Genomic DNA, 27,325 nt, shown 5'->3' with positions numbered 1-27,325 from the left:
TCCTCCCCAGCCCATGAGCATGTAAATGAATCATGCCACACACGGAGCTCGGCATTGCACGTCTTTATTTCTCAAAGTATAAAAGGTAACTGACATGTTCTGCATCATGAATTTTATTAACCATACCCAATCACTTACTTCACTAGGCTACAGAGTGTGTTAGCCATTGGGTCTTATGCTCTATACCACACAAGAGACTACCAGTTCTTCTCTCAGTTCCTGTTTCAATAGCGCAGGCTCTCTCGAGGTTTGCTTGAGTAAGAGCCTTGTTGAATTCTTGAAGTGTATTAGCGAAAAGCAAATGAGGTTAGTGTTATAATCCGATGTCTGTCCTCTTTAAAGAACCACATGATGTCACCTAGAATGATGTCACTGAAAATGTGAGCTTCAGGCAGGGAGTTCGTGTTAGCCTCGAAACTGACTGGACGTTGATGCTGCGACTAATAAAAGATACTTAAATCACATGAAATCGAGTATCTATCTTTTTAACAATGGCGACGAGGACGACTTAACTTGATTGGGGACAAGTGGATAGCAATAGGTAAAGAAAAGGAGGCCCCCTTAACTGTCAACTTTGGGACAGGGGAGATAGCGTAGGAAACTTAAAAACGTCCCACAAGGTTACCGCAAAATGGGTAATAAATGGAGTAGTGAACTACAATGCGTTCTGCAATACCTTGCAATACCAGAAATATACTTCTATTGTGCTTCAGGACAAAGAGTACAGCATATACTTTTGAACTTCTACCTATAAAACCACCAGAAACTGTAAATATAATTGCATACATGCACACAAAAGGATCAAATGTCAAAAAACAGATCAAACGATAATGTTTTAGAAAAATATATATATATATTTGTCAAATTATACACAACAAGTACATTATCAAAACATCATCATAACAAATCATTAAAAAACATACATGTTGCATGTTATTACATTTATTTAAAAAGTTTTTATAAAAAACAACTCATAAGCATTCAGGTTAAAAAGGTTCAAAAGAACAGGGGTCGACGCGGCGTTTCGGTTACAGTTAGATAGACAACCTTCTTCAGGACCAAGTTCTAGAAGGAAACATACAATTACTAATCATTTCAAACTCAACATTTTCCAGAATCATTTTCTAAAACAAATACATTTTCATTCACTATAACATTTGAACAGGTGCTACTAGGTTTTATGCAAAAAGACAAAAAACTTTTTTTTTTTTTGTTAAAAATTTTAAAAAAAGTTTTCTTCCTTCTAGAACTTGGTCCTGAAGAAGGTTGTCTATCTAACTGTAACCGAAACGCCGCGTCGACCCCTGTTCTTTTGAACCTTTTTAACCTGAATGCTTATGAGTTGTTTTTTATAAAAACTTTTTTAATAAATGTAATAACATGCAACATGTATGTTTTTTAATGATTTGTTATGATGATGTTTTGATAATGTACTTGTTGTGTATAATTTGACAAATATATATATATATTTTTCTAAAACATTATCGTTTGATCTGTTTTTTGACATTTGATCCTTTTGTGTGCATGTATGCAATTATATTTACAGTTTCTGGTGGTTTTATAGGTAGAAGTTCAAAAGTATATGCTGTACTCTTTGTCCTGAAGCACAATAGAAGTATATTTCTGGTATTGCATGGTGACAAGTGGATAGCAGCATCAATTCCCCTAACATCTTAATTGGACTTATTTGGATTTTAATCTATTTTTTCATCAGTGGAAAAACAAAACAAAACAGAATTTTGAACTGTTGAAGAATTACAGCGCTGTGAGGTCTTGACGTCGTGTTCAACAATTAAGGTATTTTGTTACCGTTTCACATACTTTGTGTGCTTCGTAGTGCCTGCAACCGCCCCCGCATTTTTCAACTCCGAGGAGGGTTCCATACCTCGTGAGCCTGGACATTCTCTCGAGAGCTTGGAGACATTCCCTGCGCGCGTTTGTGCCTTCACCGGAATGCTTCTCTGAATGCGAAGGGTGACGCTCGCCTACGTCAACACGTCTGAATTGAACCTAACCCGAACCCGCGCTTGAACGTAGGTGCCATCTTGCATTTACCTAATTCCTGAAGGAAAAGACTGTGCTCTTTTAAACACGATCTTCGGCGCATTAGTTCTGCCATCTCTTCATCGAAACGGACTGGCTGTTAACTGCGGATCGTGTCAGTCTTCTCTTCTGAGTTTGGTTATTGCCATTTCGTCTGATTAATTTACGGTATTACCTATTTTCGATTTTTTTCTTGAGATTTACTATGAGTTTTACAAAGACTGATTACCAGGTTACCACAAAGATATTACTTTAATACAACTTAGATCATCACCTCACACGTACTATTTATTTTTATTTTAAGACTGCTCATCAAAAAAAAAAAAAATTCTCTTCTTCATTCCTGACTATTGTGACTGTTTCTTATTTTCGCCACACCATTTAACAATTTCTTTATTATGGCTACGTCCACTTCAATGTCTCAACCTCCTCCTTTCCTTTCTGAAAAAGGAGACCCAATACTACCTTGGAAGCGATGGAGAAATCTTTTTGACTCTTACATCTTGGCTATTGGCGGAGAAAAATTTTCTGCACTCAGAAAACAGGCTATTCTTTTACATAATTTGGGGGTAGAAGGACGTAACATATATGACAGTATGGATTTACTTACAATTGGAAGTGGTGAGGGTGAGCCTTGTGATGTATATGAAATGTCAATGATGATGTTACAAACATATTTTGGTCCTCCCATAAATATTGTTTTAGAACGACACAGGTTTTTTACAAGGACACAGGGTTCTACTGAACGAGTCAAAAGTTATGTAGCCTCTCTTAAGACATTAGCACGTACGTGTGAGTTTGAAGAATTGTCTGATTCTTTAGTCAGGGATCAATTAGTGCGATGCACAAATAGTTCTCGAGTACAAGAGAAACTTTTATCAAAAAATCCTACTCTTGATGAGGCTATTAAAATTGTTGAAGGAATGGAAAACACCTCATCTTGGGTAAAAGAGATAAAAAGAGGCCATGAAGAGAAAAGAGAGTTAGAAAGTGAGATTCATGTTGTTAATGATGAACACAGTTCTGAACAACGTGTGAGTGTGGGTAAGGTTGTTGCTAATGACAAATTTAAAAAAAATGACAAGGATGTGGCCACGCGCAACTTTGTGAAGCCTCAAGCAAATAGTGATGAAAAAGGGAGTAAAGATTCTTTTAAACCTAAGTGTATGAGATGTGGGAGTTTCACACATTTTTCGAGTTATCCACAATGCTATGCAAAGGATGCTGTATGCATGAAATGTGGTATTAAGGGACATTACGCTCGATTCTGTAAGTCAACACGGGCTCCAGAAAAAAAAAAATCCTGATGCAGTACGCATTGTAGTGTCTAGCATCAGGGAAGAAGATGGTATGATTGATGCTGACAAAATTTCAATGCCAGAATGTGACATCATGGTGAATCATTTCAAATTTGTTGTCTTGGCTGACTCAGGGTCTCCTTACACCATGATAGGGAACAAACAATGGGATGAAGTTGTTGGGTTAGATGAAACTGCTTTGATTCCACCTGATATAAATCCAGTTGGTTATGCTAAAGCAAAAATTAATGTTCTTGGTTATATAGAGGCTTGCATTAAATTTAAGAACAGAAAGGCGTTTGGTAAAGTTTATGTAGCTATGAGGGGCGAATCCATCTGCCAAGGATCCTAGAGATCAAGTTATGTTGATCGATAGTGATAGTAATGCTGGTACTGTTGACAATCAAAATTGTGTGTATTTCCAAAAATTTCCTGAAGTTTTTTCTGAGGATTTAGGATGTCTTAAGGGTTTCGAGCACAAGATTATTCTAGAAAATAAGGCCATACCTTGTGTTTACAAAGTAAGAAAGGTTCCAAACATGATGATGGATCCTTTGAAGCAGGAGTTGGAGAGGTTACTGAAGTTGGATGTGATTGAGGAAATAGAGGCATCAGAATGGTTGGCCCCCATTGTTTTGGCCCCGAAGGATGGGGGGGCCAAAATTAGGATGTGTGTGGATTTGAGGGGGTTAAATCAGTGGATCTGGGTTGACAGGCAGCCGTTACCTAATATTTCGGAGTCACTTAGTACCCTGAAGGGTGCGTGTGTTTTTAGTGTTTTGGACTTATCGTCCGCTTATCACCAGATTGTCTTGCATAAGGAGTCTAAACATCTCAGATCGTTTGTGACACCCTTAGGTGCATATTGTTTTAAGAGAATGCCCTTCGGATTGGCATCGGCAGCCGCATGTTTTCAGAGGGTCATGAAGAGGGTTTTAGATGGAATTGGCAACATCATGTTCTTTCAAGACGATATTCTAATCTATGGGAAAGGAGAGATTGAACATAGTAAGACCTTGCTTGAAGTTTTGGAAAGATTAAAGGAGAAGGGATTGACAATAAAAAAAAAGAGAAGTGTCGAATTGGTGTGGAGACTGTTACGTACCTTGGTCACGTGATTTCTGGTGCGGGAATACAACCAAAGTTAGAACTGGCAGAATGTGTTATGAAAGCTCCAGTACCTTGCGATAAAGACCAAGTGAGGTCATTCCTAGGACTTGCGGAATTTTACGCCAAGTTTGTTCAAGGATTTGCTTGTGTGACTGAACCCATTAGGATGTTACTCAAAAAAGGTGTACATTTTGTGTGGTCAGAGGATTGCCAGAAAGCTTTTGAGAAGATCAAGGAGAAGATCGGAAAAATGCCTACTCTAGGACATTTCGATGTGAATAAAAAGACCATTTTAACCACTGATGCTAGCCTCAAGGGTTTGGGCGCAGTACTTTCTCAAGTAGTAAATGGTGAACAAAGTACAGTTGCATTTGCTTCCAGGGCACTTAAGCAGGCAGAGGCAAACTGTTCTTGCATTGAAAGGGAAGCACTTAGTGTCTTCTGGGCGGTTCAACACTTTAAGTTTTACTTTTGGGGAATTCCATTCCTGGTAAGAACCGACCATAGACCCCTTTTTCAGATTTTTTCTTGCAGGCATAGTGAACATTTAACACCAAGAATTAAACGTTGGAGTGAGGGTTTACAAGAGTATAATTTTATTGTACAATATATACCTGGGTCGAATAACAAATCTGCTGACTGTTTATCGCGATTACCACTGGAGGAAGGCAGTGGTGATGACAAGGAAGAATGTGTATTCTGGGTTGCTGAAAATGCACTGACACAAGATGAGTGGAGGGATGGTGTGACTAAAGATAAGATTCTATCTGAGCTCAAAACCTGGATAAATCAAGGTTGGCCAGACTATAAATCCTTGGATCAAGATATGAAAACGTATTGGTCTGTTAAAGATTAAATTTCTTTTGTGGGGGACAATTTACTGAGAGGTCTGAGGGTGATTCCCCCAATTGAATTTAGAGACAAAATTATAAACACTGCTCATGAAGGTCATCTTGGAAGGAGTCTCACCAAGGCTAGAGTGAGAGAGAGATACTGGTGGCCTACCATGGACCATATGATCGAGGGGGTGGTTAAAGACTGCACTTTGTGTGCATCTAATGACAAGTCATAGGCAACCAATCACACACCCTTGTCACCAGTAAAAATTCCTGAGATTGTCTGGACGAAGTTAGGTTTAGACATTATGGGACCTTTCGATTTATTACCACCAAGTGAGCGTTTTGTCATTTTATTGGTAGATTACACATCTAAATGGGTAATAACGAAGTGTACTTCTTCTGTGAATGCCAAATCTGTTATTGAGTTTCTAAAGGGAGTGTTTGCTTTTGAAGGTTTACCTAAATTCCTGATAACAGACAATGGTGTACAACTCATCTCTAGTGAGATGAATGATTTTCTCAAAAATTGTGGTGTGATTCATCAGAAAACTGCATTATATTCTCCTCAAGCTAATGGTTTAGCGGAGAGGATGAACCGGTTGGTCAAAACTTGCCTTCAACGTGCATTGGATACCAAATCATCTCTTAAAGAGATCTTGAGAGACACTTTGTGGGCACATAGAACCACTCCTAATGTTGTTACTTTACCATCTCCTTTTGAAGCCTTGAGGGGCAGAAAGGCGATCTCCAAGTTAAATCCTGTTTGGATGCCAATAATGGACGGTGAAGCTTTATCTGCTGAAATTAAAAAAAACAAGATCTTAAAATATCAGAGTCAATACAAAACAAGATATGATTCTAAAATGTGTGTGAAAGGGAAGAAGTGGAATGTTGGAGACAGGGTTTTGATAAAGAATCCTAGGCACACGCTTAAGGGCAAAAGTATATTCATGGGTCCTTTTACTATTGTCTCCATTAAGAAAAATGTTGTGAAAGTTAGCAATGGTAGCACTTGGAGCATGTCCAGGTTAGTCAAATGTTTGAAGAATGGTTCTAATTCTTCAAATTCTCGAAGCTGTTCTCAAAATGATCTTGATGATGTTGGGTCATTCACTCATGATCAATGTGCTGGAACTTCTAGTACCGATTTGACATCTACTGATTCTAGTTCTAGTCACTTTTCCAGTAGACAACGTCATTTGCCGTCGAAATTTAAAGATTATATTATGTCTTGAATTGCAGTTGTTAAGTTTCTTGTTATGTTATTTTTACTGTATCTAACTTGACCATTCCTTTTTTATTTGGTCATCCTTTTTCAGGTTTCTTGTTGCGCTGTTTTCTTTGATTTATTGGGGAGGGGATGTGTTATAATCCGATGTCTGTCCTCTTTAACCCCTTCGACGCTCATGACGAGCTGGGCTCGTCATGAGGTAGCCTCCTCGCACGCTCATGACGAGCCCAGCTCGTCATGAATAATGGGTTTTTGAAAATCCCAGCGCAGGAAGGGAAAATGTGCCGCAAGGATGCGGTTAAAGAACCATATGATGTCACCTAGAATGATGTCACTGAGAATGTGAGCTTCAGGCAGGGAGTTCGTGTTAGCCTCGAAACTGACTGGACGTTGATGCTGCGACTAATAAAAGATACTTAAATCACATGAAATCGAGTATCTATCTTTTTAACAGTTAGAAGCACTACAGCTGGATTTCGACCTTCTCCTTGTAGTGTTCAGGTAAGACAACAGCCCCTATGGGAGCTTCTGTTTTTTAGGTGGCATTCATTATTCACTGCAAGATGTTGTTGCTCTCAGATATTAACGCTGGTTAATGGCACTCCCACTGTTCTGTTAACAGTCCCTGGAATACGTCCCTGTTCTCCTGTATAGGAGTGCCACACATCTGGGTAGTGCAACAGTCAGGTTCCTGTGCTCTAGGGCTGTTTTTTCCTCCAGGTTTCTACCTCCTTTGCCTCTGCTCAACACAGAGATCCTCCAGCAACAAGGACCTGCTTGGCCCTTCCTTTGTGCGGCTATTAAGAAGAGACATTTCCCGGTGACACTCAGTGCTTGATTTGTAAAAGAAAGAGTGCCTGTGCCTGCAGCTCTGCTCAGAAGCCATCGGCAAGTACAATTAAACATTGGCATGTGAAATACCAAGGGTCTTTAATCCACCATTAGACACTCTCTGCCCTTTTTCTCGCCTCTGCTGTTTTCTGCCTTGTCCCTTTGTGACAGTTTTGCCGTCTTTCTCTTCCTTCGTCCTTCCGATCCGTGCTCTTGCACTCTGCACATATCTCATGCAGAGAAATAAGGGCCACTCCCCAAAAATAAGCGCTGGTGCCCCCCTCCGGCAACCACCAGCTCAAATTGAGCACTGGCACAACCCAATCCCTCTTGTATGTCCATTCTCTCCTCTTGGCGGAGTTCTCGCTGGGGCCCGCGTTCCCACTGTAACCGTCACAAGCTGCCCTTGCTCTCACACTGTTCATCTCCTGCATGCACTTAGAAGCTCGGGGGTTGTAAGCCCGACCTCCATGTTCTGTGCAATCCATCTATGGCAGCTGTTTCAGGCAGCAACCAGTAAAGGATCCTCAGCTCTCCTCACGTATTACTCTTTTCAAAACCAAATTTAACCATTCTTTCCCCTAATGAGGATGGATTTCTTGCTTTCTTCGATAAGGTGCGGGAAGTGACGGTAGACCACATCCGCTCATGCTGCCACCATGGCCACACCCTTGTTTTCTCATTTTAAATAGTTTTCAGGTCTTTATGACTATTAACTGACTGTCACTGCTATATGGGTGCATAAGTAGATGTCCTGGTTATGCTATTTTGTATTGTATTACCGTTTGATGATGCTCTTCTTAACATTCCACTTCGCTAATTAAAGCAAATATATTAATAAACATTTGAAGACATTTTTAAAGTGCTGTTTATTTATATACAACTCAGAATTCTGGTTGGACTTTCACAACAGTATCGAAATGGTGATATTTGTAATGTTCTCTTCCCTGACTACAGCCTTCAACAGTTCCTTTGGGTAGGCCTTTCCTTGCTTTTTCACAGCCATCCAAGATGTCATGGTGGGTTAACAGGCCAACTTTCCTTGGCACACTGAGTACCCATTCCTCGTTAATGGAGAATGTCAGCACGCTTACCTTTGCTAATTTGACCCTGTGTATGTAAATTCGGGAAAAATCAACGTGTCATGTTTTAATTGAATTAAAGTAAAATGTCCCCCTGACTCCATGCTTGTGCACTCAGTCAGTCGCTGTTCTGCAATGCATAAGTAGGGCTCCCTACTGCATTGCGTATATTATTTGTATAAGAGTTATCTTTATGTCTCTCATATATTTTGATTGTACTAAGAGTTTCATTAATTTAATTAGAATGTGGTGTAAAATAAGAACCCACAGATGACACATGAAAGGTCATTGCTGTGAACCGACTTTCCTACACCAAAGTGCACTTTTTTCCCCGAGAAAGGCAATGGCTGCTTGTAATGTAATCTTAACGTTGCATGCCCAATTTTACTTCAGTTGCATGTCAAACATTTTCTTTAGTAAAACATACCGATCATGAAGTCATGACATAAGAATTAAATCTAGTTTATGTTGTCCTATCGATGATTGCTTAAACATTTGGCCAAACTTCTTCTAAGCTTTGCGGTTTCACATTGCATCCAAAGAACACTTTAACAGATCGCTGTGTTTTTCAAATGGTGCTTGTTTGAGTTTTTTCTTTCTTTTTTGGCCAGACGGAGTAATTGATGCAATTTAATATTTCTTTATGCTAATAGATTTATAATGATAACAAGTGGGATTGTGCACAATGGATTAGGTTGTCTTTTCAAAACGTTAGTTAAAAAAAATGTATATCACCATTCCCAACTTTACAAACTTGCTAATTTAAGAACATAAGCGGGGAAAATATGCCACAAAACTTAGGGGCATATTACCAAGGCAGGCGAAATGAAATTATCGCCGCTTTTGCGGCCGTATTTGTGCGCAAAGCGGCGATAATTTCATCGCCCTATTAGCAAGCTGTTGCTAACATCAGTTAGCGACAGCTTTTAGGTGATAGCGAGCGGTTTGGGGCCTGCTTTGCATGTCAGCGATATTTATCGCTAATGACATGCAAAGTGGGCGTACCCGACCTGTTAGCGACTGAAAGCAGTCGCTAACATCGCTATCGTCTATTATCAACGCAGGGGTAGTGATTAAAATATTTGCGCTATGCGTGAATATCTCCAAATCCTAACGCCTGCTCAGACCACTTCTTAGCCTGTATGTCCAATGGGAGGTGGATATTCAGGTTAGGTCCCTATTAGCGATAATGCCTGAATATCGCTGAATTTCCAGCGATATTCATGCATTTCGCCGCTATCGCCGGACATTTTATCGCTTTGGAGATAAATGTTGCTATTAGCACGTTATTTCTGCGATAAAATCCGGCGATGCGCGGCGATAAAAAAAATAAAAAAATGTATGGACACAGGGACGCTACGCTGTTAGTGAAAGTTTCCGAAGGTTATTGACATTTTTATACACTATTGTAAAGATGTGTTATAAATACACATTGAACCCTAGATTGACGGTGTAGTCAGTAGTAGACAACTTAGTTATCTATAACTCACGCTCTCATCTAGACATTCATATTGCAGGTAAGGTCATATAGCAACTTCCTTGGGGAATTCACTTTAGTCCCCCCTGTCTTTTAACCTTATAGCCCATTTTCGTCACTAAGCCAAACAAAGTGAATGACATCAGATACATTAGCACTGGAACATTGGGGGTGCAAACATAACTTCGGAGTGGTGAAAAAGCTCATTTATATTATAAACCTGCGTAAAATAACCGTGCTGTAGTTTTCAGAAAGTACAGTGACACCAGGTCTCACCATTCTGTAGCATGTTTCAAGACTTTCAGATAATTGCTTTTTTCCTCATTTACCTACCACATTAACTCTAACTTTAAATTGTAAAAGTCGAAAACAGATTGGTGAAAGAGACTGCAATATGATAAGCATAACAACGAGTCTGAGTGCCAGATTTCTATTGCAGACTTCTCTTCAGGCATGTGACTTCCCTGTATATACTTGAGGGTAGGTTCACAGATTCTACATTCAGTCGAAACAAACTACGAGAGACCAGGCAATATCGAGCGCTTGCTTTTGTTTTTGTTATTGACCAAGGTTTGGATATTTTGAGCTGCATAATATGTAACCAAATTAGCTGTTTCCATCCTGCCCTGACCGTGTGCGTATGTAAAATATTTTTTTAACCCTTCCCAGGGGTATCCGTCATCTGACATGTGAATAGCATGTCCATCCTGGGCATCAACTGTGTCATGTAATTAAATTAGTGTGGACATGAATCCCAGAGATAACGATGTTCTCCTACCTATTGTGGTACCAGAAGAACCATAACTATGCTAATATGCTTCAATAGGTTACTGTTATTCTAAATCTTCAACACCCTGAGTTCTACCATTCCTTGCAACAGTAGTCAAAAGCCCCCAGATTGTCTCTACTTTTCTAAATAAAAAAATGCTCTTTTCTGGGGGCGTGGCTATTAGCGGAACGAAATGGCCTCTGCCTGAAACCTCTCCGATCCCTACCAGACATCTCTGCATATCCAAACACTCATCCGTCATCCTCCGCTGGTGGTAAGTGGAGGAATCGATGCGGAAGAACCCCGTGCACCAAACTGCAAGCCGGCAAGAAATATAACCAAGCAGTGCGACGGCGGTACTGAGTGAGGAGTTTCCGGCCTACACATCGAGGAAAAACCGGGACCTAGAGTGTGCCACATATCCCCAGTGCGGGACATGCCTCGCTCGTGTTGCGATATCGCAACTGCAAGAGCAGATCCTGACCGGGACTTCCTGACACCACTGAGCAGGACCGGAGAGTGCTTTAATGAGGCGGCGGCTCTCGTAACTTGGCCTGTGACACCAACTTCCCAGCGCGGCTTCCGTAAGATCAAGGGAAACGGCGTTGACCTACGCGCCGTGGGAGAGCTGAAACCGTGGAAGTGCCTTCTATAGGACAAGCTGTGTGCACGACTCCATGGGCTGAAACAACATATTACGGACGCCATTCACCAATTGCGGCACCTGAAAATCATAAGGTGGCGCTGGTGCGTGTGCCAGGGCTGGTGATAACAAATGCTACTTGTGGGCCTGGAGCACTGATTGTGCCACCCACATGAGTAGCCCTAAAATGGTGTCTCAGGCCTGCCACCGCAGTGCCTGTATGCAGTCTGTGAACTGCCGTGTCCTCCTGGTCAGTGTCCCCACTGGCCAGGCCTAACCCTTCCCTTTCTGTACACATTGGTCACCCCTATGGAAGGCCCAAGGTACCCTCTTGGGCAGGGTGCAGTGTATGTGAAAGGTAGAGCATGTACGTGTGCAGGTGACATGGTCTGGTAGTGAATTACAGCCATTTTCGTTTTTCACTTTTGTAAGGCTATCTTGCCCCATAGGCTATTATGGGGAATGCTGGCTACAGTGGCTACCCGCATATCTTCCCATAGGAGCAAGATAGGACATAAAAGTCTGGTATCCCTGAACTCAGAATTTAATAACACATCTTTTAGGAAAGGTTGTTTTTAAGTCCCGAGAACAGCACTTTTAGAAAGTTGCTGTTCTCTTGTCTGACCTTTCTGTGTGCCTTGGCCTGTTTGTGAATTGACTGTGTGGTTTGTGAGTGACAGGGGCTGGGTGGCTCCCAGCGTCTGAGTGGGCCATCCCTGGGCTGAATTGCTCCATCTGCATCTAGAGTGGTGGGAGGAGGTAGCACCTGGGCCTGAATAGGGCTGAGCCTGCCTTCCACAATGCTGGCTCCACCTCCTGCTGGGAGGCTGACGACCCTGCCCCTCTTTCTGAGAGGAAGGGAGAGGCCAGGAAAACAAAGTGCTCAAGAAACACCCAGAACTGGTTCAGACCCGGCTCAGATCCCTCCTGCACAAAGGGATCAAAGACTTTTAGGGGTATAAGTACAGAACCCCTGACTACAGAAGATTAGATCATCCTGGAAACAAGAAGGAACCTCTGCCAAGGAGAAAGCTGGAAGACTGAAGAAGAACCTGCTGTGTGAAGCTGGACTGACCTGCAGTTGCTTTGCTGCCTAGGAGAGGAGAAGGACTTTGTTGTTGATTTGTCCCCTTACTTGAAGGAATCTCCAAGGGACTGTCCTGAGCTGGCCCCCTGTTTTGAAGTCCCAGGAACAAAAGGACTTCACCCCCAGCTTCCCTGAGCTCTGCTGAGAGAGCTCTGTCCTTCCTAGAGTGCTTGCGCCCAGCGAGCATCGTCGCAGAGCCTGTCATCGCTGGGTGAGATCGCCACAACGCTTGCTTGCGGACCGCATCACGTCGCTGCGAACATCGTCGCGGAGCCATCGCATCGAGGAGCTGCGAGAGGAAGATTGCCGCTGGATCACGCATAGTCGTCCCGGAGATCGTCGCAGCCCCTACAGATCATCGCACGTGCCTTTGCGAGAACAAACTTCCTACGGAACCTACGCACCGGAATCCATACAAGTCATCGCCTTCCTCCCCATAAAGACCGGATTCGTCGCAACACGCCCGCTGGTGCAGCAGGACTGTCGCCAACGCCTCCCCAGGGTCTCAGGAGCAACGCATCACTTGTTTTCCACCGTACCAGCTTCTGCTTTGGAACTTTGTCGCATTTAAAGGTACTGTTGGCTAAACGTGACGCAACTGTGAACTTTTCACGCAACTGTGGTTTATTTTTGTCACAACATTAAGAACTCTTTCGCAACCATATTCTTGAACTGTGTATGTTGGATTTTTGTCGTTTTGGTCTTGTGTAGTTTAGATTAAATACATTTATTTTTCTAAACTGTTGTGGAGTCAGTTTGTGGTGTTTTCACTGTGTTACTGTGAGTGTTGGTACAAATACTTTACACATTGCCTTTGGATAAGCCGGACTGCTTGTGCCAAGCTACCAAGGGGGTGAGCAGAGGTTATCTAAAGAGTGGTTTCTCCTTACCCTGACTAGAAACAAGGGTCCCTATTTGGACAGTGGTACCTACCTCTGCCAACTAGAGACCCCCAGTTCTAACATTGTTGGTCAGCGGTGGGATTTGAACTTGTATTTGTACTAGACCCACAGTGATTGGTGTACATCACTAGTGAGTGCAGACCACTACGCCATCGCATACTACATTTTGATTTTTGATTCTATTTTTGAGTAACTCTTCTAAGCATCATGTCTGTGAATGGAAAAGCACCCAGTGTGGAGGAGGCAGAATTGAAGTTTTGCATTGAGCATTTGTATTCCTACAAAGTTGCACAGCTTAGGCAATTCTGCGACTAATTTGAGTGCCCCTTCAAGAGCGGCCACCGGAAGGAGGAGTTGAAGAGAATCTTGAAGGCCCATTGGGAGGCCCAAGAGGGAAATAATGTCAATGGAGGGAGTGGTTTTCAACCCACAGATATGCCTGTGTAAGTAAGTAATCCTTTATTGCTCAGTTAATTAAAACCATTGCAATCAGCAAATTTACATGTAAATGAACTTAAAATATAATTTTATCTAATAAAACATTGTTACCGAACAGTTCAGTTAAAATTTGCTTTAAAATATTCAAAGCACTTCTTGAGGCTAAAAAATACAGATGGTGTGTCATTAGGCTTTCCATTATCTAAATGCTGAGTCGTTATGTGGACCAAAAGAGTCTATGTTCTCATTCGTACCGCGATGGGATCTTGGAACAGTATTGAGCAGTACCATCAAGTGGACGTGACAGAATAAAAAGGAAGCCCGTTGGCTGCCGGCAGCTTCTGCAATTTCTTAACATTGCAACCAGTCCGTAGTGACTGGGGTATTCTGGCTTGTTTAAAAGGAAGAATTTGTTACTTTGAGTTTTTGCTAGGAGCATACAGAAAATGCTAGTGCACAGCTTTTATTTTGTGATGTGTGCCGGATTCTTAGAGCCCCTTGAGCCTGTGAGCAGACCAGGCTCAAGGCCTGGCAGCAACCATTCCAGTAGGGGCTTTACCCAAGAAGAGGTACAAGAAAATCAGAGAGCACAAGACCATGACTTGGAGGTCCTGAAATTAAAAATGGAAATGGAAAAAGAAAGAGCGGAAAGAGACAGGGCGGCGGAGGAGAGTAAAAATGCCCATGCCCTGGAGGAACAGAAATTGCTTTTGGCTCATGAGTTGAGCATGAGAGAACTGGATATCAAGGCCAAGCAGGTGGATTCCAGTTCAAATGGTGGCAGCGCACAGCCAGTTCAGGGGGGTAAAGTATATATTCACAAGGACCTGGTACAGAATTATAATAGGAGTGAGGATATCTATGCCTGGTTTACTTCTTATGAAATTGCATTAAGAATGAATGGAGTGCCTGAACAGCATTGGGGGGTGGGCCTCTGGAAAAATGTTGAGGCTTCTGGGAGGAGTGCTCTAGAGCCCTTACAGTTAGCAGGTGCCATGACCGACCCCAATATGAAGGAGGCCCTATGTCTCAGTTATGGTCTTACTCCAGAGCAGTTCAGACTGCAGTTTAGAAACTCCAAGAAAAGAGAGTCTGAGACTTGGATGGAATGTGTGAATTTGTACTCACGTGCACTGGAAGGTTGGATGAAGGGCAGCAAGGTAACTGATTTTAAGGGGTTATTGCATTTAATTAGTTGGGAGCACTTGAGTAGTCTTTGTGTTCCAGAGCTGCGCCAGCATCTTTTAGACAGCAATCTGACAGACCCCATTGAGCTTGCTAAGGAGGCGGACTGCTGGACCAGTACCAGGGTCCACAGAGGAATTGTGGGTCCCACAGCCAAAGGTGGGCAGGGTCCCCAGCAGAAGAGTGGGGGGGACAAGGGTAACCAAAAGGAGTTCTCGAAAGGGCCCCAAAATTGTTCCCAGGGAAAGGAGTCCCAACCCCCCAGACCTAGACAGCCATGGCCCTCTAGGGGCAGCAGGGATAAAAAAAAGGTCCCTCTGCATGCTATCACTGCAACAAGGTGGGCCACTTTTCATCCAGGTGTCCCAAGAAAAACCCAGCACCCACTGGTGCTCCTGCCCCAGGGTTAGCAAGTGTAGCTTTGGGAGGGGATTTGATTTCCAGTGGATGAGGGGAGCTAGCAGTTATGACGCTTGTCTCTTTAGGAGACCAAGAGGTGGTCCAAGAAACCTTACTGCCCCCTAACACTAAGAAATACTGGCAGAAGGTGACCATCAATGGGAGGGAGATAGAGGCTCTGAGAGACACAGGAGCCAGCGTGACATCCGTGAGGTGTCAGTGGTGTCTGAAGAGCAGTTTATCCCCAATGTACTCCGCCCGGTAGTTGCAGCTGATAGCTCAGTGCGCCTCTGCAAAGTGGCGCCTGTTCCCTTCGAGTGGGTGGGAGTGTCTGGTCTCTTGGAAGTTGTTGTCAGTGATGCCTTGCCTGTAGACTGTCTGCTAGGTAATGACCTGGAGAGTTCTCCATGGAAGGATGTAGAGCACCAAACATATCTGGAGATGTTCCGTTTGCCTGCGTGGATCTGTGTTGCCACACGTGCTATGGCAGCCAGAAGGGGTGATTCAGCAGAGCTGGAGCCTGAAACAGTGGCCCAGAGACCTGCCAGGAACAGAGGAGGCAGGGGGCGTGGGAAAATCACCCCCGTGATTCCCACGGCCCAAGAGGACGCATAACCTGAGGGGGATGCCCTGGAGCCTACCCGGGAACAAGTGGCTGAATTGGGAGAACTGCCTGAGCTGACCCATTGGCAGCAAGAAGGTGTCCCCTCCAGGGAGGAGTTCTGCAAGGCACAGAAGGAGTGCCCTTCTATCGTTGGTAGGCGGCAACAGGCCGCAGACCAGGCAGCAGGCCTAGGGTCCAAGAATCATTTCATTTACTGGGAAGATGATTTGCTTTATAGTGAGCCTAAGTTCGCTGAGCCTGGTGCAGCCCGTGTGCTGGTGGTACCCGAGCGCTTCAGGAACTTCCTAATGGGTCTGGCTCATGACGTGCCTCTCGAGGAACATCTGGGGCAAGACAAGACCCTACACAGGCTTGTCACCCACTGCCACTGGCCCCAGATGATGAAGCACGTCGGGACATTCTGTAGATCTTGCCGAACATGTCAGGCCAGTGGCAAGAGCAGAGGGAAGTACAAGGCACCCCTGCAACCCTTTCCTGTGGTGAGCACCCCTTTCGAGCGGATGGGCATCGACATCGTGGGGCCCCTGGACCCCAAGACAGCCTTAGGCAACAGGTTCATCCTGGTCTTGGTGGACCATTCTACCCGGAAGCAGTCCCTCTCAGGACAATCACAGCACCCGTGGTGGGCCGAGCATTAATGGGGATCTTTTCCCGTGTGGGGTTCCCCAGAGAGGTGGTCTCCGACCGGGGTACCAACTTCATCTCTAGGTACATGAAGTCTCTCAGTGGGAGGAGTGTGGGGTAACTTATACATTCACCACTCCATACCACCCTCAAGGAAATGGGTTGGTTGAAAGGTTCAACCGCACCCTGAAAGGTATGATTATGGGCCTAGCGGAGCCCATGAGATGGAAGTGGGACGTCTTGTTACCATGCCTGTTGTTTGCCTACAGGGAGGTGCCTCAGAAGTCCTTAGGGTTCAGTCCCTTTGAACTCCTGTATGGCCATCCTGTTAGAGGACCTCTCACTCTGGTGAAGGAGGGATGGGAGAAGTCCCGTGGGAAAGCCCGCAGGATGTGTTCAGCTATGTGTTGGCCATCCGCAACCAGACACAACGCTTCAGGAAGCTCGCTCAGGGCGAACTTAGAAGCTAGCCAGGAAGAAATGAAAAGATGGTACGACCAGAATACCACTCTGGTCGTATTTCAACCTGGGCAGAAAGTGTGGGTGATGGCACCTGTGGAGCCTTGTGCGCTCCAAGACAAGTGGACTGGGCCATATGAGGTGGTGGAGCGCAAGAGCGAAGTAACCTACCTGGTTAACTTGAAGACTCCCAGGCAGCTCCTGAGAGTCTTGCATGTGAACCCCCTCGAACCCCACTTTGAGAGGTCTGAAGTGACAATGCTTATGGCTACAGATGCTGGAATGGAGGAGGAAAGTGACCCTCTTCCTGACCTCCTGGCAACCAAGGAGCAAGATGGCTCAGTGGATGGTGTGGTCCTCTCGCCCACCCTGACCCCAGAACAGCAGAGGGACTGTCGCCAAGTGTTGGGTCAGTTTGTCCCCCTGTTCTCCCTGACCCCAGGTGTCGTGTTTTGGCAGCTCCTGAGTTAGCGTTTAGCACAGCTACACGGTCTTTTCTGTTAACTTGACCAAAACGAACGGGGGCCATTTTGAATCCCTCTGACTTCCGTTTCCTATGAACACGCTGCCTCGTGGTCAGTGTGCCCTTTCGTCCTTTCTCGATACCCATGGTCACTATTCTGCTCGGCAACAGGCTATTTTTAGTACTGGTCAAGCGCACATGCGCACTATGCATCAACTGGTCACTCTTTAGGAATGTTCACACTAACTGACCAGTGCCGTTGAACTCCTCCCACATGCTGGCTGTGTTCCAAAAATGACCTTATATGTACCTAAAATGTGTAACTTGTAACCGCCTATCTTTTTATTACTATTAAACTATATAAAAGAGGTCGCGCACCGATGTTCGGTGTGCTACTTCTTACATTGCCGAAGGGTGCTGTAGGAATGTACCACCACCCCATTGGGTCTTAATAAACTTGTCTTTTACCTTTTCCAGTGTCCGTGCCAACTTCTATACTAAGGCGTTCGAGAGTTTAGCAGAGTATGTAGGCCTGATTTGAACCCGACACCACAATTGGCGACCACGAAGGGACTCATCGGTGACTCGGATGCCCGAAGGAGAGGTCGTGACGAAGGTCAGGAAACTCGCCATGGACGCGTACGCTGCCACTGAGTGACCCGAGTCTTGGCACCCACGGTGTGTTTTCCCTTCCTTCCGATCTGACCTCCCAGGTGGCGCCGGTCCTCGACTGAGATTCTGATCTTGGATTGTCGTGATGTGCCGTTTTGGCTGATTTGACCACGGAACTTGGCAGTTGGACTTTGGACGGTTGAAAATATTTGGTAAGCTTTTGAGCGGTGAGGTAGTCTACTGACACTTACTGTGGCTTTTTGAAACTTTGAATTTGAATTTGAATTTGTTAGCTAACGTTTTGAATCTTTGAATTTGAATTTGAATATGTGAAGTGCACCTCACATAGGCAGGCATGTAGGGATATTTCTCTGATTTATTTGATTTGAACGGTACACCGCGTTAGGTGACATTTTTGTAGTATCACATTTTCGTGGTACTTTTTGGAACATGCCTGTTTTTAGCACACTCCGTAGGATGTGCTGTTCTGAAAATGGTACCAATTATCGATTAAGTGAAAAGCAGCCGGCTCCCCCAGAGGGGACTCCAAATCGTGAAATGTATGTCAAATTCGGTATTCCACCAATAATGTATAGTACATTATGGCGTAAGTATACTAAGATTGATCGTGAATTACAGTGGCCGCTATATGGGTCGTTTGACCTTCGAAAGGTACAGTATGTAGAGCAGTGTTTGTTTCAGCGAAGGTCTAGACAAGATATGTTTGATTGTGTGCGTATGTGGGAGAAAGAGGTGCGTGAACGAGCGAAGCGTGAGGAAGCCTTGGCGGAGAAAGTGCAGCGGAAGGCTGCACATGACAAAGCTTTACAGCTACAGGAGAAGGAATTACAGGAAAAGAAAGTGAGGGAGAGACGAGAACGCAATTTACAGGTTAATGGTCAATTCCCTATCAGGCGTCCTTTTTATCCAGTCCTTACTAATGAAACAGATGATTTTTCATTACTAGATCGTTGTCCGCCTCCGTACGTCGTACCTACGGCTCCGAACGAGGACTCGGACGAGGATAGTGATCGAACACAGCGTACCAGGTTACATGCGGAACGAGCTGCGGAATTACGTTCATTTGCACGAAAACTAAATATTAATACTGTTACTGTTTCTGACGTTGCTGAACAAATGGAACAGTGGCCTGATAAGGAACGACTGTATTTTTTAGATCATTTTGGAGATGAAGTTGTTGAGCGGTATAGAAAATATTCTCTCGAGTTAGAACCAAAGGAGATATCCAAGGATCGTGAGAATTTTCGTAAAGGTCTTTTTGTTCTTTCAGATGCGGACGACTTCTTCAAGCGTTTGATTGAACTGCGTAATGAGGCGACACGACTACGGGAGTTGGAAAAGTCGAAGAATTCGTCTACGTCCGGAGCGACGGGGATATCCAAAGAATGCCCTATCTTTGAAACAGATAAGATCGCTGCGATTAATGTTAGACCTATGCGAGAAGCTGCGCCTTTATATGTCCCTCATAAAGGGGATGGCACAGATGATGATAAAAGATCCAAAGACGCGAAAGGGTATTTTGTATATAATTGGGTTTATACGCCTTGGAATAGAGCAGATGTCATGGCGCTTAAGAATGCTTTACCTGATCCCCGTAAAAACCCTGCGGCTTTTTATGAAAATGTTGAAAGTGCAATTTCTTCATGTATCATGACGTTAGTTGATATTGATCTATTTTTCGGGTTGATATTGCCCCCTGATATGTGGAGAGCGATTCGTAGGTTTGATGACCTCACGACTCTCGGGGCCACTTGGAAAGATCTTGTTCAGGCTGATTTAGATAGAGAACCAGCATGTAAGCCGTGTCAATTAATATTAGACCTTCCAGGGGCCATACTAACAAAACTAAAGACTCTTGCTCCCGCTAAAAAGATTGATTGGACTATATTAGCCTCTTGTAAGCAGAAAGCGGATGAATCAGTTTCCGATTTTTTTCTCTCGCTTCGAGGAAGCGTTCCATGATTACAGTGGTCAATTATTGACAGAAGATACTGGCAGGCATTTATTCGTTGATAAGTATGTGGCTAATCTCCTACCGGAGATTGCGAAACGATTGAAAGCGAGTGAAAGTTCATGGACCACAGCAACCCCTGCTTCTTTATTGACTATGGCTCAATATTATGAAAGACAGGAATTAGAGGCAAAAGAAAGTAGTGAAAAGAAAGCAAAGGATTTGAAGACGAAGGTAATGTTAGCCCAGGTTCAGGCTACGAGAGGAAATAACAGAGGAGGGCGAGGATCATACAGTAATGCTCCTCCCCCTCGTTCTGACATTTCTGTGAATCAATGTGCATACTGCAAACAGTTTGGGCATTGGATTGCAGACTGTCCGGTGTTTCGAGAGCAGCGTAATTTGAGGGGACGAGGAAGTGGAAGGTCTAGGAATTATTATGGAGGGTCAAGAGGAGGTTATGGCACGAATGATCGAGGAGGCTATGGTACGAATGATCGTGGAGGATATGGAGCAAGGGGTCGTGGTCAGTCTGATTATAATACGTTTGATAACCGCAATCAATATCAGATAAATGAGGGTGGTCCTGCTGAACCACGGGATGAGCATTATGCATAGGATTGCGTAGGATGGGGTGTGGAATCGGTTGAGGTACCAGTTGATCAAAGGGGTCCATACATAGAAGCACATGTTCTGGGTTCCACTGATCAATTTCTGGTCGATACAGGAGCTACTCGTAGCGCTTTGTCCAAATACTTGGTTCCAAGGGCTCCCCTGTCTGGCGAGGTAATTACAGCAATAGGGTTCGATGGAACACCTACTTCTAGCCCATTGTCTCAACCAGTTGCATTTCATGTTGATAAATTTGCTGCCCCATGTCCCTTTTTGTTGTCTCCAAATACACCAGATAATATTATTGGACTCGATATGTTAAAACACTTTCGAGCTACTATTCGCTGTGCCCCAGAAGGAGTGCGAGTTGTGTTGAATGAGAATTACCCAGACTTTGAGCGAGTGTGTTTTCTCCATGAATCTGAAGTATTGGCCTCCTTACCAAACACGTTGTGGGCCACTTCTGACACGGATGTGGGGCAGATGTTAATCCCTCCAGTACGTATTACTGTAAAGGAGGGAGTATCTCTACCACGTGTCCCACAATATAAGATTTCCAGAGAAGGAGAACTTGCTTTGATGCACATTGTGAACGATTTGATTTTGGCAGGAGTAGTTGAGGAAGTCCCCTACAATGTTTGCAATAGCCCAATTTTACCGATTCTTAAAAGAGATACAGATGCTAAGGTTTACCGTTTCATTATTGATTTGAGGGAAATAAACAAGATAGTAGTGCCTCAGTACCCGGTGGTGTCTGACATCACCACGTTGCTTACGTTGGTTCCATCGACGGCAACTACTTTTACAGTTATCGATTTGAAGAATGCCTTCTTTTCGATCCCTGTACATCCTGACAGTCGATATCTATTCGGCTTTACATTAAATAATAAATCGTACAGATTCTGTCGAATTCCTCAAGGCTATACTGAAAGTCCTAGCATTTATAGTCAGGCATTAAAAAGACAGCTTGATTCCTTTGACTTACAAGAGGGAGTGGTTCTCATTCAATATGTAGACGATATCTTACTTGCTGCAGACACGCCAGAACAATGTGAGAAGAGTACCTTTTCTTTGCTTTCCTTCCTGGCCAAACATAATCATAAAGTTTCGAAGAAAAAGCTACAATATTGTAGACCAAAGGTGACCTACCTCGGTCATCTTTTGTCTAAGGAGGGCCAAGCATTGACACCAGATCGAATTCAAGAAATCCTAGATACTCCAGTCCCTCGCACTCAGAAGGATGTTCGCGCCTTTATAGGTTTGACGTCTTTTTGTAGGCAATGGATATTGGGTTTTTCACATATCGTTAAACCATTGTTGGCATTGTTGTCTAAAGATACACCGATTCCCATTGAATGGACGGATGAATGTCAGAATGCTTTTGAGCAATTGAGACAAGCTCTTTGTTCTGCACCAGTGTTGGGTACACCTGATTACACGAAGATCTTTACATTATATGTACACGAGAAGGATGGGTGCGCATTGTCAATGTTAGTGCAGACACACGGAGACAAACAGAGGCCTTGTGCATACTTCTCGGCGGTACTCGACCCTGTGGCTCGAGGATTGCCTGGATGTTTTCGAGCAGTTGCAGCAACAGCAGTTGCGATACGACAAAGTGAGGGAATAGTTTTGTCACACAAATTGTTGGTGCTAGTTCCCCATGCGGTAGATGCGTTACTGAATCAAACAAAAACGCAGCATCTAACCAGTGCCCGTTTGACAGGATATGAGCTAACATTGTTGGCGCCGCACATCACACTAAAGCGATGTGCGACACTAAATCCTGCTACTTTACTGCCGGATCCTGTTGCTGAGACCCAGAAGGAAGAACAACATGATTGTGTTTTTCTGACTGAGGAACAGACAAAGGGTCGTATCGATTTACAGGATACGCCATTTCCAGATGTAGATGGGGAACTGTGGGTTGATGGATCGTGTGTGAGGTTACCAGATGGTACGACTTCCGCAGCTTATGCGATCACGACACTTAAGACCGTGGTAGAAGCAGCACGAATACCCCAGAAATCGGCTCAAGCAGCTGAATTGATAGCCTTAACGAAAGCATGTGAGTTAAGTGCTGAGCTATGTGTGAACATTTACACGGATAGTCGTTACGCTTTTGGAGTAGTGCATGATTTTGGCCTACTTTGGAAGGAACGAGGATTCCTGACTTCACACGGAGTACACATCATGCATGGAGAGTTGGTACGCGATCTCCTGAATGCACTGTTATGCCCAAAGAAAGTTGCAATAGTCAAGTGTAGTGCACACAAAAAGGTGACGGACAAAATAGGGCAAGGCAATGCTTTCGCAGACCGCATTGCGAGAGAGACCGCTATGCTGCAAAATAATTTCCCCATGTATGTGGTGAAGTCACAAGCTGAGCGGTGGCATGATGCTAGAGAAGAAATACTAGATATACAGAAGTCAGCATCTGAGGCAGAACGTATGAAATGGGCCACTGAAGGAGTATTGGATGATGAGGGTTGCTGGCGTAGTAAAGATATGGAGAGATGGAAACTACCCATGGCCTATTTACAAACAATGGTGCAAATGACACACGGGCTGGCACACATTGGAGCTCCCGCAATTACTAAATTGCTTACACGAGTTTGGGAAAATGCTGACATTGCTAGCACGGCTAAGAGAGTAGTGCAGACCTGTCTGATATGTTTGCAGCACAATCCTGGACAAGGGACTCATACTCCTAAAGGAGGGTTTGTTCCACCTACTGCACCATTCGAAGTACTACAAATGGATTACATCCAGCTGGAACGCTGTAATAATCTCAAGTATGTCCTAGTAGTGGTGTGTGCCTTCAGCAAATGGATTGAGGCTTACCCTACGAAAGACAATACAGCATTGACAACAGCTAAGGTGTTACTCAAGGAGTACTTCCCGCGCTACGGTGTTTGTAAACTTATGTGGAGTGATAATGGCCCTCATTTCATTGGAAAAGTAGTGGAATACGTCCTGAAAGGATTGGGAATCAAGCAACGATTCCATGCTGTCTTTCATCCGCAATCAGCAGGGTTAGTAGAACGATACAATGCAACTCTGAAGCTGAAGCTAGCAAAGATAGTGGCATCTACATCTCTGAAATGGCCGGACGCTTTGCCTCTGGCATTACTGTCCATTCGGTCAGTGCCACATTCTCGATCTGGCCTCACACCCTACGAAGTGGTGTTTGGAAGGCCTATGAATATTTGGGGAGTTCCAAAACCTCGTTTGATACATGATATGCCTTGTATAATGATGAACGATTATCTGGCACGATTAACAAATGATTTGCTTTCTATCCATCAACAGGTTCGAGAGGCGCTCCCTGATAACTCCACTGGTGAGGCTCACGATCTCCGCCCTGGGGACCACGTGATGGTCAAAGTATTTGAACGATCCAGCAGTTTGGAACCGAGATGGCATGGCCCTGAGCAAGTGCTGCTGGCTACGCGAACTGCTGTGAGAGTCACTAACAAGAAGCGGTGGATACATTCAACGCACTGCCGACATGTCTCTCCGGATCTGGTGAGCCCTGTGGTGCTATCCGACTACAGAAAGATTTTGGATACAGAAAAGAGCCCAGCTGTCACGCCTGATGAATTGGAGGGAGCCTTCCCGGACCACGTTGTTTCTGATAAAGTGAAGTACAATCTACGCCCCAGGAAATAAGATTCCTTTTGTGTTTTTGAAACTGGTTGGTAACCGCTCTGAGGTTTGTGAAACGGAAGCCGGGAATATCAAGGGGGGGGATCAGTTCTGCCCAGTGTAGCGACACCCGTCTTGAATCCCGGAGAACAAATCAACGGCAGCCTCGGTTCAGAACCATCGTTTTTATTTTTCCCGCTTAGTGTTGTTTTCTTGAAGAGTATTGTTTTGTGAACTATGGCATCTCCTTCGACACGAAGAGGGAGAATTCTTGGTGTTGTTTTGTTTGTCTTGACCGTAGTGGTGATCGCAGTATTAGCTTGGACTATAGAACTGTTGTTTCCTGCACGAGAACATTTGCTGCCCACCACTCCAAGTCCATCTGAACATTTTCATTTCACTCTGCCTTTTCACGAAGAAAGACATAGGCAGACTTATTTGAATAACAGCTTTATTAAGATTTTGCATCATACTCATAACATGACCAACACGTCCAATTGTTGGGTATGTGGAATGTTGCCCGGACATCAGAAGAAGGGAGGAACACCACTCATTCCTCTCCCGTTTTCTCATAATGGTTCTTGTCATGCTTGGTACACTCTTCTTTTTACTCTGCGATGGCCAACGAAAGGTGGACTACTTTTTCGGTTGAATAAAATATGTTATAACGACAAAGACGGCTATCCACACGCTGAAGGAACTAAGTTTGAATGGGAAGAGTACCGTCCGGACAATGTTTCTACACCTCGTGTATATACGAATCAAAGACTTATAAATGTGACGAGCTCGCATATGATAACAGTCATTGATACAAAAGCAGATTTGTGTATTAGAAATAAAGGTACAATCCCTGTAGGCCGCAGTGAATGTAATATTACACTTACCTTTGATACACCAATTGGAATTGCATTTGTAGCTTCACATAACACGTATTTCATTTGTGGAAATAAGGGATACCATCGTCTACCATTGGGATGGTTGGGAACGTGTTATATAGCTTTTGTATTACCACCTGTATTTATTGCTCCTCCCATGTACCACAATGATTACGTTCTGTACCATGATTTCATACTAAACAGGGTCAAACGAACAGTAGATCTTGATGAAATAGACCAGACTGATACCACTTTACAACAATATGTAGATTTCAATTTGGGGTTATTCTCATTCGTAGGAGCTGCACTGAATAGCAGGAAGATAAGGCGGCTTACGCGTGTGGTGGAAGCAGTCGCTAACGAAACTGCCTCCGCTTTAGGGAATATTACTGAGGAATTACAAATTACCAGAATTGTGGCGCTCCAGAATCGAATGGTTCTAGATGTGATACTAGCTGATAGAGGTGGAGCATGCCGCGTCATCGGAAGTAGTTGTTGCGTGTACGTACCAGATAACTCACCTTCTGTATATGATTCGATTACAAAATTACATAAGATAGCTGCTGAGATCCACCCAGAAAATGGAACATGGACCTTTTCTGGTTGGTTCTGGACCCTGCTTAGTACTTGGGGTTGGAAATTATTAACGATTCTCTGTGTTTTTATTGGAGTACTATTTTTCCTTTGTCTATGTATTCAATGTGGCCCTACATTATGTTCTGTATGTATCACAGCCTGTATTCCGTCCAAACGAGCTATTGATAAGCAAGAGAAACTGATCAATGATGAAGTATTGAAAATAATGGCTATTAACATTGAGGATGAACATTCTGACTATGTCCACTATGAGGTAGCTTTTGCTAAACGCTAAAAGGGCCGTCTGTCGTGTTTTGGCAGCTCCTGGGTTAGCGTTTAGCACAGCTACACGGTCTTTTCTGTTAACTTGACCAAAACGAACGGGGGCCATTTTGAATCCCTCTGACTTCCGTTTCCTATGAACACGCTGCCTCGTGGTCAGTGTGCCCTTTCGTCCTTTCTCGATACCCATGGTCACTATTCTGCTCGGCAACAGGCTATTTTTAGTACTGGTCAAGCGCACATGCGCACTATGCATCAACTGGTCACTCTTTAGGAATGTTCACACTAACTGACCAGTGCCGTTGAACTCCTCCCACATGCTGGCTGTGTTCCAAAAATGACCTTATATGTACCTAAAATGTGTAACTTGTAACCGCCTATCTTTTTATTGCTATTAAACTATATAAAAGAGGTCGCGCACCGATGTTCGGTGTGCTACTTCTTACATTGCCGAAGGGTGCTGTAGGAATGTACCACCACCCCATGGGGTCTTAATAAACTTGTCTTTTACCTTTTCCAGTGTCCGTGCCAACTTCTATACTAAGGCGTTCGAGAGTTTAGCAGAGTATGTAGGCCTGATTTGAACCCGACACCACACAGGTATCACCAACTGATGCGTCCATGATGTGGACAATGGAGATAGTTTACCTGTGAAACAAAATTTTTACAGAGTAGCTGACAAGGTCAGAGCCAGGTGATTGAGCCCTCCAGCAGCCCCTGGGCTAGCCCAGTGATCTTAGTACCAAAAGCGAATGCGCCCGGTGCCACTCCAGAACTCCGGTTTTATGTGGACTACCATGGGCTCAATGCGGTTACGAAGACTGACGCACACCCCATCCCCAGAGCTGATGAGCTTGTGGATCGGTTGGGAGCTGCCCAGTACCACAGTACATTTGATTTAACTTCTGGGTACTGGCAGATTGCCTTAACTGATGGGGCCAAATAGAGGTCTGCATTCTCAACGCCAGAGGGGCACTTTCAGTTCAGAGTCATGCCCTTTGGGTTGAAGAATGCACCTGCCACGTTCCAGAGACTGGTTAACCAGGTATTGACCCGTCTGGAGGAATTCAGCGCCGCATACCTGGATGACATTGCTGTGTTCAGCTCCACGCGGGGAGAACACTTGCAACATCTCTGTGAAGTGTTGAAGGCTCTGCAAAGGGCAGGCCTCACTATCAAGGCCAGCAAGTGCCAGATAGGGCAGGCATCTGTGGTGTACCTGGGATACCAGGTAGGGAGCGGC

The sequence above is a fragment of the Lissotriton helveticus genome, chromosome 2_1 (assembly GCF_964261635.1).
Source record: "Lissotriton helveticus chromosome 2_1, aLisHel1.1, whole genome shotgun sequence".
In the NCBI taxonomy this organism is placed as follows: domain Eukaryota; kingdom Metazoa; phylum Chordata; class Amphibia; order Caudata; family Salamandridae; genus Lissotriton; species Lissotriton helveticus.
Note: the sequence above shows the minus strand (reverse complement) of the source record.